Raw genomic sequence first — 12,844 nt, forward strand, 5'->3', positions numbered from 1 at the left:
ACCAACTGCCTTCAGTGGAAAATCCCCACCAATTGCCTGCCCCGTCTTCTATGTTATATCCGGTACAGGCATCGGCGCCATCTTTGTTAACTGACAACGCCCAAAATTCTGGCCTACCTCCAGCTCCGTTATCTTCTATGTCTATTCCCACAGTGTTATTGTACCCAGTAGTTAATCCGGATGGCACATTTGTATTACCTACCCAGACTACAGCACCCAGACATATGGTCCCAATTATGATAATGGCAAGCGGTGAGGAAACAAAGAAGGAAAATATATCTACTAGTGCTGTTATGCTTCTGGCCCAACACCAGGCTGAGGAAGGCCTACTACTCCAGGAAGGCAAAACACTAGAAAAACCTCAAGCAGTACTATTTCCACCCACTCCTCCTGTAGTTGCACCCCCGGTACCTACACCCAGCACTACTGTCCCGTTAATGATGATGGGCCCGGACGACAGTGCAGAAGGGGAGGAAATAGATACGGCCGAGGGCGCAACAGCTGCCCCGACCCAATCCGATGCCAACAGCGGTATGGTACTTAAAAAGGGAAAAAAGTTACCTAGACCGAAACCAATAACAGTACACAATTGTTAAAGATCTCCCCGAGCCCGATATACACCCAACGCCATTCTATCGCAAAATCTCACAAGCCTGGACCACCTATGGATGTATTTGGTCTGAGCTTGTTAGTATTGTCCAAGCCAAATCAGGAGATTATGCAGGCCTCATTCTCGACCAGATACGAGACCCATCTTTCCCACCTTGTGATCCCAGATCTACTGAGTCGGGTCAACTGTTCATCAAACAATTAGAAATCTGGGCGAAGGACAGATTGTCCGAACAAACAGTATCTCTACAGGATATAACTCAAGAAAAAGGAGAGTCAGTGGAGAAATATGCCTACAGAATCAAACGATATTTTTGTGACCTAGGATTCTCACTCCAAGAAATGGCACATATTCGTATGTTGGGTCGTGCCTTTGTAGACGGCCTCCGTTCTGATCTCAACAAAGTACTCACTATCTACCGCCCGGAATGGAAGTCAATGGACCTCGAAGTCCTTATAGAGGTTGTTAAAGGATTGGAGGCAGGAAACAGCAAGAAAAAGTCTGCCATCATGGCGGTAATGACCGGAGCCGACACCACTAATGAAGATCACTCTTGATGTAGCCGGAAAACCTTGATCATTTCTTGTTGACACTGGCGCTGCTCGTAGCGTGCTTTTTGAGACGGATGCACACCCATCCTGGTTATCTGATATACAACTCCCCTGTAGTGGGTTAGAAGGCGTGGTTCAACACAACCCACTCACACGCCCCTTACCCGTCACAAGCTTTTCAATACATCTGCCTTCATCTACTCTAGCTCAATTTGTGGTCAGTGCCACTTGCCCCTTCAATTTTCTAGGAGCGGATTTTCTCAGCAAAATCCAAGCCAATATTTCCGTCACTGACAAAGGAACTGTCACTCTCAACACTGCTCTTGCCCCTGAAGAAACCTGTATGCTTATGGCAGTAATACATGATCCTGGTTCCAAAACCTGGGATGATCTATTTAATTCTTTGAATACCTTGCTAGACCATCTTCCAGCTACCCTATGGGCCTCTGGACCTATGGACATTGGACGTCTCAACGTCCCAGCGGTACAAGTTGTGCTTAAGGATCCTAACGTTCTTCCATACAAGGCCCAATATCCTTTATCAGTGGCCCAACTAGATACAATATCTATTCAAGTAGCTGCACTCCTAGAATCCGGTGCAATAATACCTACTACTTCTCCTTGCAATACTCCGCTGTATCCAGTCAAAAAGAAGCAGATCAAAGGCCAACCTCCAGTGTACAGGATGGTACAAGATTTACGCGCTGTCAATGAAGCCACGGGATACCCCTATTGTGCCAAATCCACATACTCTTCTATCCAGCATTCCACCTACGGCATCCTGGTTCACTGTAATTGATCTTGCTAATGCCTTTTTCTCTATTCCATTACACCCTTCGTGTCAATATCTTTTTGCATTCACACATGCTGGTCGGCAATACATCTGGACAGTGATGCCACAAGGAGCTCAAAACAGCCCGTCCAGTTTCAGCAAAGCTATGTCTTCTGTGCTTTCTTCATGGCAAGACGCTCACCCGGAAGTTGAGTTCCTGCAATACGTGGATGACCTATTTTTTTGTGCTCCAGACCCATCCATGTGTCAAGAAACTACCCTGGACTTACTCTATTTTTTTAGCTACAGCTGGCTGTAAGGTCTCCAAATCGAAACTACAGTTATGCCTTCAAAAAGTGATTTTTCTAGGACATTGTATTACCAAAGGCCGTAAACACCTTACAATGGCACGGAAAAAGGCCATCCTGGAGTTGGCTCCGCCAGAAACTCCACATCAGCTACAGACCTTTCTGGGTCTCATTTAATACTGTCGTCCCTGGATTCCCGACGCTTCTGTTCTAATGCAACCACTATATGACTGTATACCTCGAGAACTACCAGCAATTTTTTATTTAACACCAGAGGCACTGGACTCATTCGACGCTCTACAACAAATGATTGTCTCATCTCCAGCTTTAGGAATTCTGAACTATTCTCTTCTGTTCCGTCTCTATGTTATGGAAAGGCAAGGCCATGCCACAGGCGTTCTCACTCAGATGCACGGTGGTCGACATCGTCCCCTCGGATTCAAATGATTGGACCCAGTTGCTCGCGCGACACCCTCCTGTGTAAGGGCTATTCACGCTGCCAGTTGTCTTCTGGACGTTATTTCAGATATTGTCCTCGGACATCCCTTGACAATTCTAGCTCCACATGACATCTCAGCTATTTTACAACAGACCCAACCCAGACATCTCACTGCTCAGCGTCATCTTCGTCTCCAAGGGAGTCTGTTATTGCCCGACAATGTTACTATTCAACGATGCAATGTTCTCAATCCGGCTGCCCTCCTTCCACTTCCAAGGGGGGAGTATACTGATATTCCATCTACGGATTTTATTGATCTAGCCACAGAAGATCTTCAGGAACAGCTATCAAATGTTGATTTTTCAGATGTACCACCCGAGGACGATCCATATGATTGTCTGACCATGATGCAAGCGGAAGTCGGTTCGCCTCCGAACATACAGGATACCCCACTCTCAAACCCAGAATGGACCCTATTTGTGGACGGCTCCAGATATGCCGATGACAAGGGTCGTTTCCATACGGGAATGGCGGTTACGACTGACACCACTGTACTCTGTGCAAAAGCTCTACGACCGGATCAGTCGGCTCAGGAGGCTGAACTAGCTGCCTTCACCGAGGCCTGTATTATGGCTAAAGATTCTACCGCAAATATCTATACGGATTCCAGGTACGTCTTCTGGAATTATCTGGAAGGCAAGAGATTATATCACCGCAGCAGGGACTCCAATCAAGAACGGGAAAGCAGTTGAAGCTTTGATGACTGCGGCCCTACTTCCGAAACAAGTTGCAGTGATCAAAGTCAAGGCACACTCACGGGCTGGCACTATGGAAGCAAAGGGAAATCTGCCTTAGCAGATAGTGCAGCCAAGCAAGCAGCCCTCAATGAAGACTCAACGGTCCCTCTAATGACGGTGACCGAGGAAGCAGCAATGGAATTAGACTGGGATATTCTAATTCAATTACAACAACAAGCTTCAACCAAGGAACAAAACCAATGGATACAAGAAGGAGCAGCTAAAGATGAGCGGGGAGCCTGGGCCAAAGGCCAATATCTTTGTTTACCCCGGACATTATATCCTTAAGTTGCATCGTTAGCTCACGGACCTACACATCAGTCTAAAACCATTATGAAAGAAATCATCGACAAAATCTGGATTGCTCCAGGAATCACTCCAATACTGGCACGCATCACCAAATCCTGTTTAATCTGCGCTCAGTACAACACTGGAAGGGCGGAACCAACTCTGTCCAAATGTTTACCAAAAGCTCAATATTCTTTCCAGCAGATTCAAATCGACCATATTCAAATGCCAATGTGTCAGACTTTTCAATATGTACTAGTAGTGGTAGATGTGTTCTCTGGATGGCCTGAAGCTTACCCAGTACGAAACCAAACTGCACCCACTACCGCAAAGAAATTTATTCAAGAACTTATTTGCCGTTTTGGAGTCCCTGAGGTCATAGAAAGCGACCAAGGACCTGCATTTACGGCAAACATCACTCAAGAAGTGTGGAAAATTATAGGTTCACATCTCGCCTTCCACACCCCCTACCGACCCCAAAGTAGTGGGAAAGTGGAAAGACTGAACGGTATACTCAAGTCAAAAATGTTAAAAATGACTCAAGAAACTGGTCTAAATTGGGTACATCGTGTTTTTTGCTATCAGACACACGCCAAAGGCATCACATAAGCTCACTCCACATGAAATATTTTTTGGAAGTAGTCCCAGGCCAGGACAGTACTTCCCACAGCAGTTGCAAATGAATTATGAACAATTGCAAAATATGTTATTGCTTTGACTACTCAGTGATCTAATATATATGCCCAAGTTTTCTCTTCTATTCCAGATCCCAATACCCTCGAAGGTACCCATTCCCTATTGCCTGGGGAGTGGGTGGTTGTGAAGAAACACGTCCGATCCACTCTGGAACCGCAATTCGAGGGCCCTTATCAAGTGCTACTAACAATTTCTATCTCAGTAAAAGTTGAAGAGAAGCCCACGTGGATACACGCATCGCACTGCAAGAGTCAAAGGATACAATCCTCCAGCAATTGACTCCTAAAATGCATATCCTTTGCAAAAGAGCGGGCATCCCACTATTATTATTATTATTAATTTTCCAACATACATGGGGAAAACCAACACAAGCTACCAGTCACCAGGGGGGTTGGGTAACCATTACAAGAGACGCACGACAAGCAGGTCCTCCCATTTTTTGGTACAACTCCAGTAGCACAACAGTAGCCACATACTCATTCCAACTTTGTCACATTATAGATTGTGTTTCTAAACGCTACACCAATGTATATACCGGTGTGATGACACAAGAAGGGGATACCACCGACAATTTTGACCCCGGGTATTGTGATGTTCAAATAGGAGAATGTGTTGGGTACATATGCTATGTTGGAGGGCAATGGGGGGACAATTGTAGGTATTGGGGCTCTGTTATAACTAATTCAGGTACCAAATGGGGATATAAGCCCCCTGAAGCCCTAGCCCTCAAAGATCAATATGGTAAATCATTGCTCTCACGAATGACTCTCATATCCACCGGAACTGGTGATAACCAACGATACACCCTTACTATAGAGAATCCCCGGGCCAACTGATGCTCGAAAATATATTTTCGGGATTTACAAATATGGTTTCATGAGCGGCAAGGCCCCCTTCTATCTTAAAGATATGTACAATAGTTTAGAATGGAAAGAGCCACAAGGTAAACCATCAAACCAATCAGTTTCGAAACTACCGGAAATTCCATATAATGCCCTGCGCGCCATTCAACGTATGATAGCTATAGCGAATCCCACTTATGATGATACTGTAGCCATAGAAACTGGATATAATGATATTAATCTATGGCTCGAGTGGATGCAATATTCTGCTATTAAGCACAATAAGTCCAATTGCTATGTGTGTGGTAGAGCCCGTCCACATCTGGGTACAGTACCCCTACAGTTGCCCTATCAGTCACTGTTATGTCTATTGAGTCTTTATACCAATACCAGTAACAAATTCACCGAATGTGAGAAATGGAAAAGAGAATATCCTCTATTAATCGAGGCTCCCAAGCTCAACGGAGGAATTACTATATATTCTGGCACTTACATTTGTATTTCAAACACCAAAGGAACAGGCAAATTTCTTGGTAAATTCTCTAATGGTAATTGTGCTGAATACAGCAATTTGACCGGTCCCCCCACACAGAATCAAGTATATTCTCTGGGAGACATCTATTGGCTATGTGGAGACATGAAACTGCGCACCAGATTAGAAGGTAGTTGGACTGGTGAATGTGCACTGGCCAAAGTTATAATGCCGTTATTTATAATGTCGGAAGAGCCAGAAGCTGTTGAGGCCCAGTCTACCCTGTTCCGTAAGAAACGCAGTGTCTCAAAAGCCCCCGAGGGAAGCTTCGACCCCCATGTGTATATAGATGTAATAGGAGTTCCTAGGGGGGTCCCAGATGAGTATAAAGCCCGAGATGCGCTCCAAGGACTTTCGGATCAATTGGAGGCCGCAACCCAGATGACTTTTCAGAATCGCATGGCACAGATATGATTCTGGCAGAAAAAGGCGGAGTCTGTCAAATAATCCAGAATGGAAAGAGCCTCAAAGTGATCCTCCACCTAATCCCCTGGCTCCAAATGCTGGCCCATCCATCCGACGTATGGTAACCATTGACAACCCCTTTAATGCTTATGTACGATGATACTGAGCCAAGCAGCCTTGCGCCTTCTTATGAAACAGCATTCGACTCGATAGTCACCCCCAACGGTAATCCCCGTCCCGTGTAGGGACATATAGATCCGAGGGACATGTCCAAGACCTGAAACCGGGATTTTATCCAGTAGGGATAATTTGTCGCCACTGCAGGTGAAGAGGATGCGGGATCATGTCCGGTAGGATCTGTCAGGATTAGGGACAGTTGGCCATTATATATTCAAGGGGGGACTGTTATGGAACCACTATATATCAGCAAGAAACGCTTATTGCTTTAATGAATATAAGATGGCCTCGACCAATAAAGGGTTACACCTCACGCAGATACGTGGGAGACGCAAGTAGCAGTGTATTCAATTATCTATGTTTTACTAACCGCAAGCGCCATCCTGACTATATCTAGTTGCAGGAAAGTATCTAACTGTTTTCTGCCTTTCTGCCTATTTCCGCATAGTTTCAGGATTAACCAATTAATAAGCTTTACGTAACCTGACGTCCCTATTTCCGGACACTATATAATCTATAATATTAACAAAATAAAGCAGAGTGATTTTGGACCTGACCCAGAGTGTGTCGTGTGTCTTATTTCTCTCTCCGTGCACGTACATTTATATTCACATAATTTGGAGCAGTTCAACAATTGAAGAAAGGCTTTATTGGAAAGCATCCAAAACACCAGGACATACAGGTTTTACTTTTAGAACTGCTGGGCGGCTAGAATAGCCTCCTGCCCCACTATGTGTACCAGACAGGATTATCTCCACAGGGTGCCCAGCCAGGGCTCCAGCCTGACTATCGGTGGAAGATATCAGAGGCTAATCCCGTTATCTCCCCTATTGTTCCTGGGAGAACTGAATCCCCCATTTTAAGGGGGCGGTTATGTTACTCAGACGTCTCATTCTGTGTGTTGATGTGATTATATGGATATATATACCTGTGTCTGTGTCCAATAAAGTGTTCTTAATGTTATACCCTACTCTGAGTCTCGGCTAGTGACTGGGGAACCGGGGAAAGTGTGTGGTGTCCCAGGCTAAGGGAGCACAAGACAGCGGAGGTAGTCGGTCGGACTAGCCAGCTCCGTGACAATCTATACCGGCAATTCTGTGTTTCCATTTTTTTGTTGGTATGATCTATACATGAGCTACATTAGGAAAGAAAAAAAGTGTGGCACAGTGAAAGAGGGGACAAAGGGACATTAGGGGTGATTAATGGGGGGACGACAAACTCTTATTTTGATTAAAGAAATGTATCTCCATGGTCTCTAATTTCTATTTTTGTCTATAGCACAGGCAGGCTGTTTGGGGAGAAGATTGGGCAATCCTATACATCCAATCTGGGTTCTGGGCATGTCCTGTGAATGTATTCTCCGTGCCAGAGCTGGCCTTTGAGGTGAGTGACCTTTCTGTCACCAAGGTGAGTAAAATCGTCGCAGACGTTTTGTACGTCGTGTGATACACGGCCAACTCTATAAAGAAAGAAACAATGAATTCAGGATGTTGGTTCTCCATAGACAATAATGCTACACATGGGCACGGCCGATCTAGCAGCAACTCTATCAATATAGAGGCTCACAAATAATGAAATTCAAATTTCTTGCTCAAAAAGCAGCTGCCTTGGAAGTGAGATTCAGAAATCAAAATAAAATACAAAATACAAAGAAAGGTGAGAGGGGCCGGCACATTTTTCTCTTGCTCTTTGACCTTAAACCTTCATTGACTCCCCAGCCTTACGTTCAGGGTGATGTGACTTACCTGTGAGTATCCATGTGTCTGTCTTACTCTCAGAATGTTGTGTTCATATAGCCTGTGCCCCATTGTGACATCATAGCTTCACATGTCATTGTGAAATCATCACTAGGCACAGGCAGAATCTTCATGCCTTTGTGACATCATCACTAGGCACAGCCAGAATCTTCAAATCTCTGTGACAGTATTACAAAGCACAGCTGAGAGCTTCAAATGTCTTTCTGATCATCACTAGACACATCCAGAATCTTCACCACTTTGTGACATCATCACCTATACCTTAAAAGAGAAGTCTGATGGAATTGTGTTTTCTTTAATCATAATTATAAATGTCACCCCCATTAATGTATTATATTATTACACAAACAAGGGGGTTTCTTTCTCATGGATCCAATAAAGTGCATAAAGGTATCTTGTTTAAATGCTCTTTATTATATCTACAGCTTTCTATCACCAACAAATATATATTTCTATAAGCTTTATATACACACACATCTATACATATACAGATGTACCAGCATGATGTCATCACCTGGGCGGGGCTGGCAGGTACATGAAAAGACAGTTGACGGTTGTTTTTCTTTGTAACCGTTAGCAGACAGTATAATAAAAGCATCAGTTACGTATTGGAATGGTCATTGCATCATTACGTCATAACACACATACACATATATTATATATATATATATATATATATACACATACTCATAGATACACATACAGATATATATACACACATAATTACACATACAGATATATTATATATACACATAGATACACAGATAGATATATTATATACACATACAGATATATTATATACACACACATATAGATACACATGCAGATATATTATATATACACACATATAGATACACATATAGATATATTATATATACACAGATACACATACAGATATATTATATACACACACATAGATACACATACAGATATATTTTATACACACACATAGATACACATATAGATATATTATATACACACACATAGATACACATACAGATATATTATATACACACACATAGATACACATACAGATATATTATATACACACACATAGATACACATACAGATATATTATATACACACACATAGATACACATACATGTGGTTGTGCACCATGATGGAGATAACAGTAATATGTTGATTAGATGATGGTAGAGGCTGTGAAGTTCTCCTTTATATTGTTAATGTAACAACGATATAATCTTATTAAAACCTTAATGTTTTAAATTTAAACTAATAATGTAGTCATCACAATGAAAATTCACACAAGACTATGTTCCTAGCGCCACAGGCCCGGTCGTTCCACTGTCCGATTTCCATCATCTCAGCGCAGTTCTCACCCCTTTTTCCATCCGGTTGTTTCGGGTACCAGTTTTTATACCCAATTTTGTTCCCATTGAGAGAAACAAAAACCCCTTCATCTTTAATGTCATTGATGCCAAGGAACACTCTCCTGTTAAAGGCTTTCGTAATCTGGGAGATGGCCGCGTTCTCGGCGCTGGTTTGGGGAGTCGGCAGCGTCCCCTGGAACTGTTCACAGTTGGCTTTTGCAGTCGCGTAATCAGCTTCCTTTCTGTTGCTCATGTATACTTTGTTCCCAGAGGAGATCGCTCCAGCTTCGAAGTAGAGAACTGCCAAACAGGACGAAACTATTTTAATATCCTCAAAGAAAACACTGTGAAGGTCAAACATCGGTGGGTTTCTCCAGAAGAAGCCTTGGGCTGTGCATAGCCAAAACAGATAATTTAACTGTTTAATGTTTTTTAGGTCCTTCTCTCAGGAGAAACCAGCCAACATTGACCTTTCATAATGTATCGTTTATTAAACGAAGAGATATTTCAACTGATGATTTGGTTAAAAAAAAAACCTTTGGATAAAATATTCTTGGAAAGAACATCTGAATTGTTATGACATTTAGGAATGGAACCAGTCAGAGTTAACTGGCAACCAAGGGCCATAGCAGGAGGATGGACCATGTGGTCAAGACAATCCAGAACAAGTCATACCAGAGAGCAGAAAGACCAGGACAAGCCGGGTTAGGATAGCAGAGAGCATATAATAATGATGATGTCAGAATAAGACTACATGGTTTCTGGGTCTCAGGTGGGTCCTGAAGCATCAAACTTACCCTTCTGGAGGGATGCCAGCTTCTTCTCTAGAGCAGAAACCCTGCTCTCCAAATTTGTAACTTTTGTGTTCATGTTCGTATCTGCAATGAGCGCAATTCAAAATTAGTTTTGTTGATGGACCAAACTGAATCATGTATAGTGTTTAATAAACTCCAAGGTGACCTTCTGATGTACGTTGAGAAGGTCCTGGCTTTTCAGAGAGCCAACGCAGAACACGGCACGCAGGAGTCAGCGCCTTTTATATTAGCAGTTATTGATTATTCGCGGTATTTCTTTGGACTTTTGACTTTTTCCTACGCTTATAGGATTCACGTTGTTGACTTTATAATGTTTTTCATAGCAGGGTAAGCTTTTTGGAGGAACTTGAAATCTAGAGAACTAGGTGAAATTTGAAAATGAATTATATATTTTTTTTTATTTTTGAATATTATTTTTATTATTATTATTATTATTATTATTATTATTATTATTATTATTTTTTAGTAATTTTGATTAGGATTTCTCCTATGGGATAGGGACCTCTGCAGAAAAAAGCCCAGCATCTACCCCCTTCTTCTAGAGGGGAGTCAAGGTTTTATAAATAAAAATATATATTTTTTTTTCTAGTGGTATGGCTATGAGGCGTTTCTAGTGGTTAGTGTATGAAATTCTCTTTTTTTATTATTTAGATTTTTATATTTTTGCACTGCTGACACTATGACCTCCACTGTAGCAGATCACACAGTGATCACGAAGCAGGGCACTGCAGTCCTGCATCTCTGACCCAGGCGAGGGTTCTCTGCAGTGTCTATATGGATCCCCTTGGATCTCTGCTCCTCCAATCAGTGCTTCCAGCGATGTCCACGCTGATACCAGTGTTTACCATGCATTATAGATTTGCCCTAAACCTTCAATGCTGAGTTTGCTTGTGATTTTTCAGTTGATCTATACCTGCATCATACCTGTTTCATGTGTTACTTATTAATACCTTCAAACACAAGGTTTGTATTTCTTTTTCATTTCATCTATACCTGCAATGCTGTGTTTTAATTTGTTGTTTATTTGCTCAATACGTGAATTACATGAGGAAAGAAAAGAGCATTTGGCACAGTGAAGGACAAATCGAAACTGGGGATGATAGGAGGGTGTCGACGAATTGCTATTTTGATTAAAGAAATATATCTCCGTGGTCTCTGTTTTTAGTTTTATATCAGGCATGGGTTTTTTGTATATTTGAGTCAGGACCTCGGATAAGATAAGGACCTGGAGTGTCTGGGATGTCTGAAGAAACAGAGGGCGAGTGCCTGGAGCAGGGCAGGAAAAGGGACACCTATTTGGTGGTGCGGCAGTTCTGTGAAGCCACCGATGCACTACAAACACACATAACAGAATTTCCAATGCTATTTACAGTTTATTAACAGATATACATAGCAGTGTAAATAGTGGCAGAAAATCCAGAAAAACTGCCATACTTTCTGTGCTTTGGATGGTTCTGGATTACTGAGCGGATGACTGGAACAGCCTCTCAGCAGAATACAACAACCAAAATGAAACATGCACAGAGAAGATATTTTTCATCCATCCATTCTCAAAATCCATCTTCCTCTGAACACTCAGAACTGTTTGATGATCCAAACAGTGCAGTGTAACAGCAGTAGCACATCGTCGTCATGGTGTCCGTCAGACAAAGCAGGACTCTGGATGTCAGGGAGTCGCTTTCAGAAGACGTTTCAGAAGACGTTTGAGAAGATGTTTTCAATGGCTCTGCCTGGGAAGTCTTGCTTGATGATTCCCCTCTGTCTAAGCTCGTTAAGCTTTCTCTAGGAAGCTTTTGAAGATGTCCCTCCAGAGGCTCCTGAGATTTAACAGGTTCCTCTCTGGGTAACGCATCCTTATTTTCCTTCCGAAGCCCACTCTGTGGTTTGAGATGCACCCGACTGTCTGTGCTGGTTGAGTGCTCCACAGGGAGATCTCGTAGATGTTTCTTCAGAGGGTTAGGCTGCTGAGATATAGCAGGTTTACCTCTGGATGATTTATGTCTCTCCTGTACACGTTCATCATTGAGTTTGGGAGGAGAAGGAATCTCCGAGCCACTTCGAATCATCTCCCGCATGTGGGTATTAGGAGACTGGGATGTTTTCATCAGTCCTACCCGTGAAGTCTTGCGTGAAGATTGATCGCTGTCTAAGCTCTTTAAGCTTTCTCCAGGCAGCTTTTGAAGATGTTCATCCTGAGCGGAAGGCTCCTGAGACATGACAGGTTCCTCTCTGGGTAACGCATCCCTATTTTTCTTCCCACGCCCACTCTGTTGTTTGAGATGCACCCCACTGTCTGTGCTGGTTGAGGGCTCCACAGGGAGATCTCGTAGATGTTTCTTCAGAGGGTAAGGCTGCTGAGATATAGCAGGTTTACCTCTGGATGATTTATGCCTCAATTTCCTCCTGCTCTCCCGTACTCGTTCATCATTGGGGTTGGGTTGTTCTCTGCTGATGGAACGTGTTTCTGGAGGGGAAGGTATCTCAGGGGGCACTACAGTTGCATTTATAGAGTTCTGGACCA

The 12,844-nt window shown here is 43.0% G+C and overlaps 1 pseudogene; it reads right to left on the reverse strand.

The window, feature by feature from the left end:
* Positions 1 to 9,425: 9,425 nt before the first annotated feature.
* On the reverse strand, positions 9,426 to 9,869 carry LOC149271047 (pulmonary surfactant-associated protein A pseudogene; annotated as a pseudogene).
* Between the last annotated feature and the right edge of the window lie 2,975 nt (positions 9,870 to 12,844).

Source organism: Sceloporus occidentalis, unplaced genomic scaffold (genome assembly GCF_023333645.1).
Source record: "Sceloporus occidentalis isolate IW3139 unplaced genomic scaffold, rSceOcc1.0.p SCAF_586, whole genome shotgun sequence".
In the NCBI taxonomy this organism is placed as follows: Eukaryota; Metazoa; Chordata; class Lepidosauria; order Squamata; family Phrynosomatidae; genus Sceloporus; species Sceloporus occidentalis.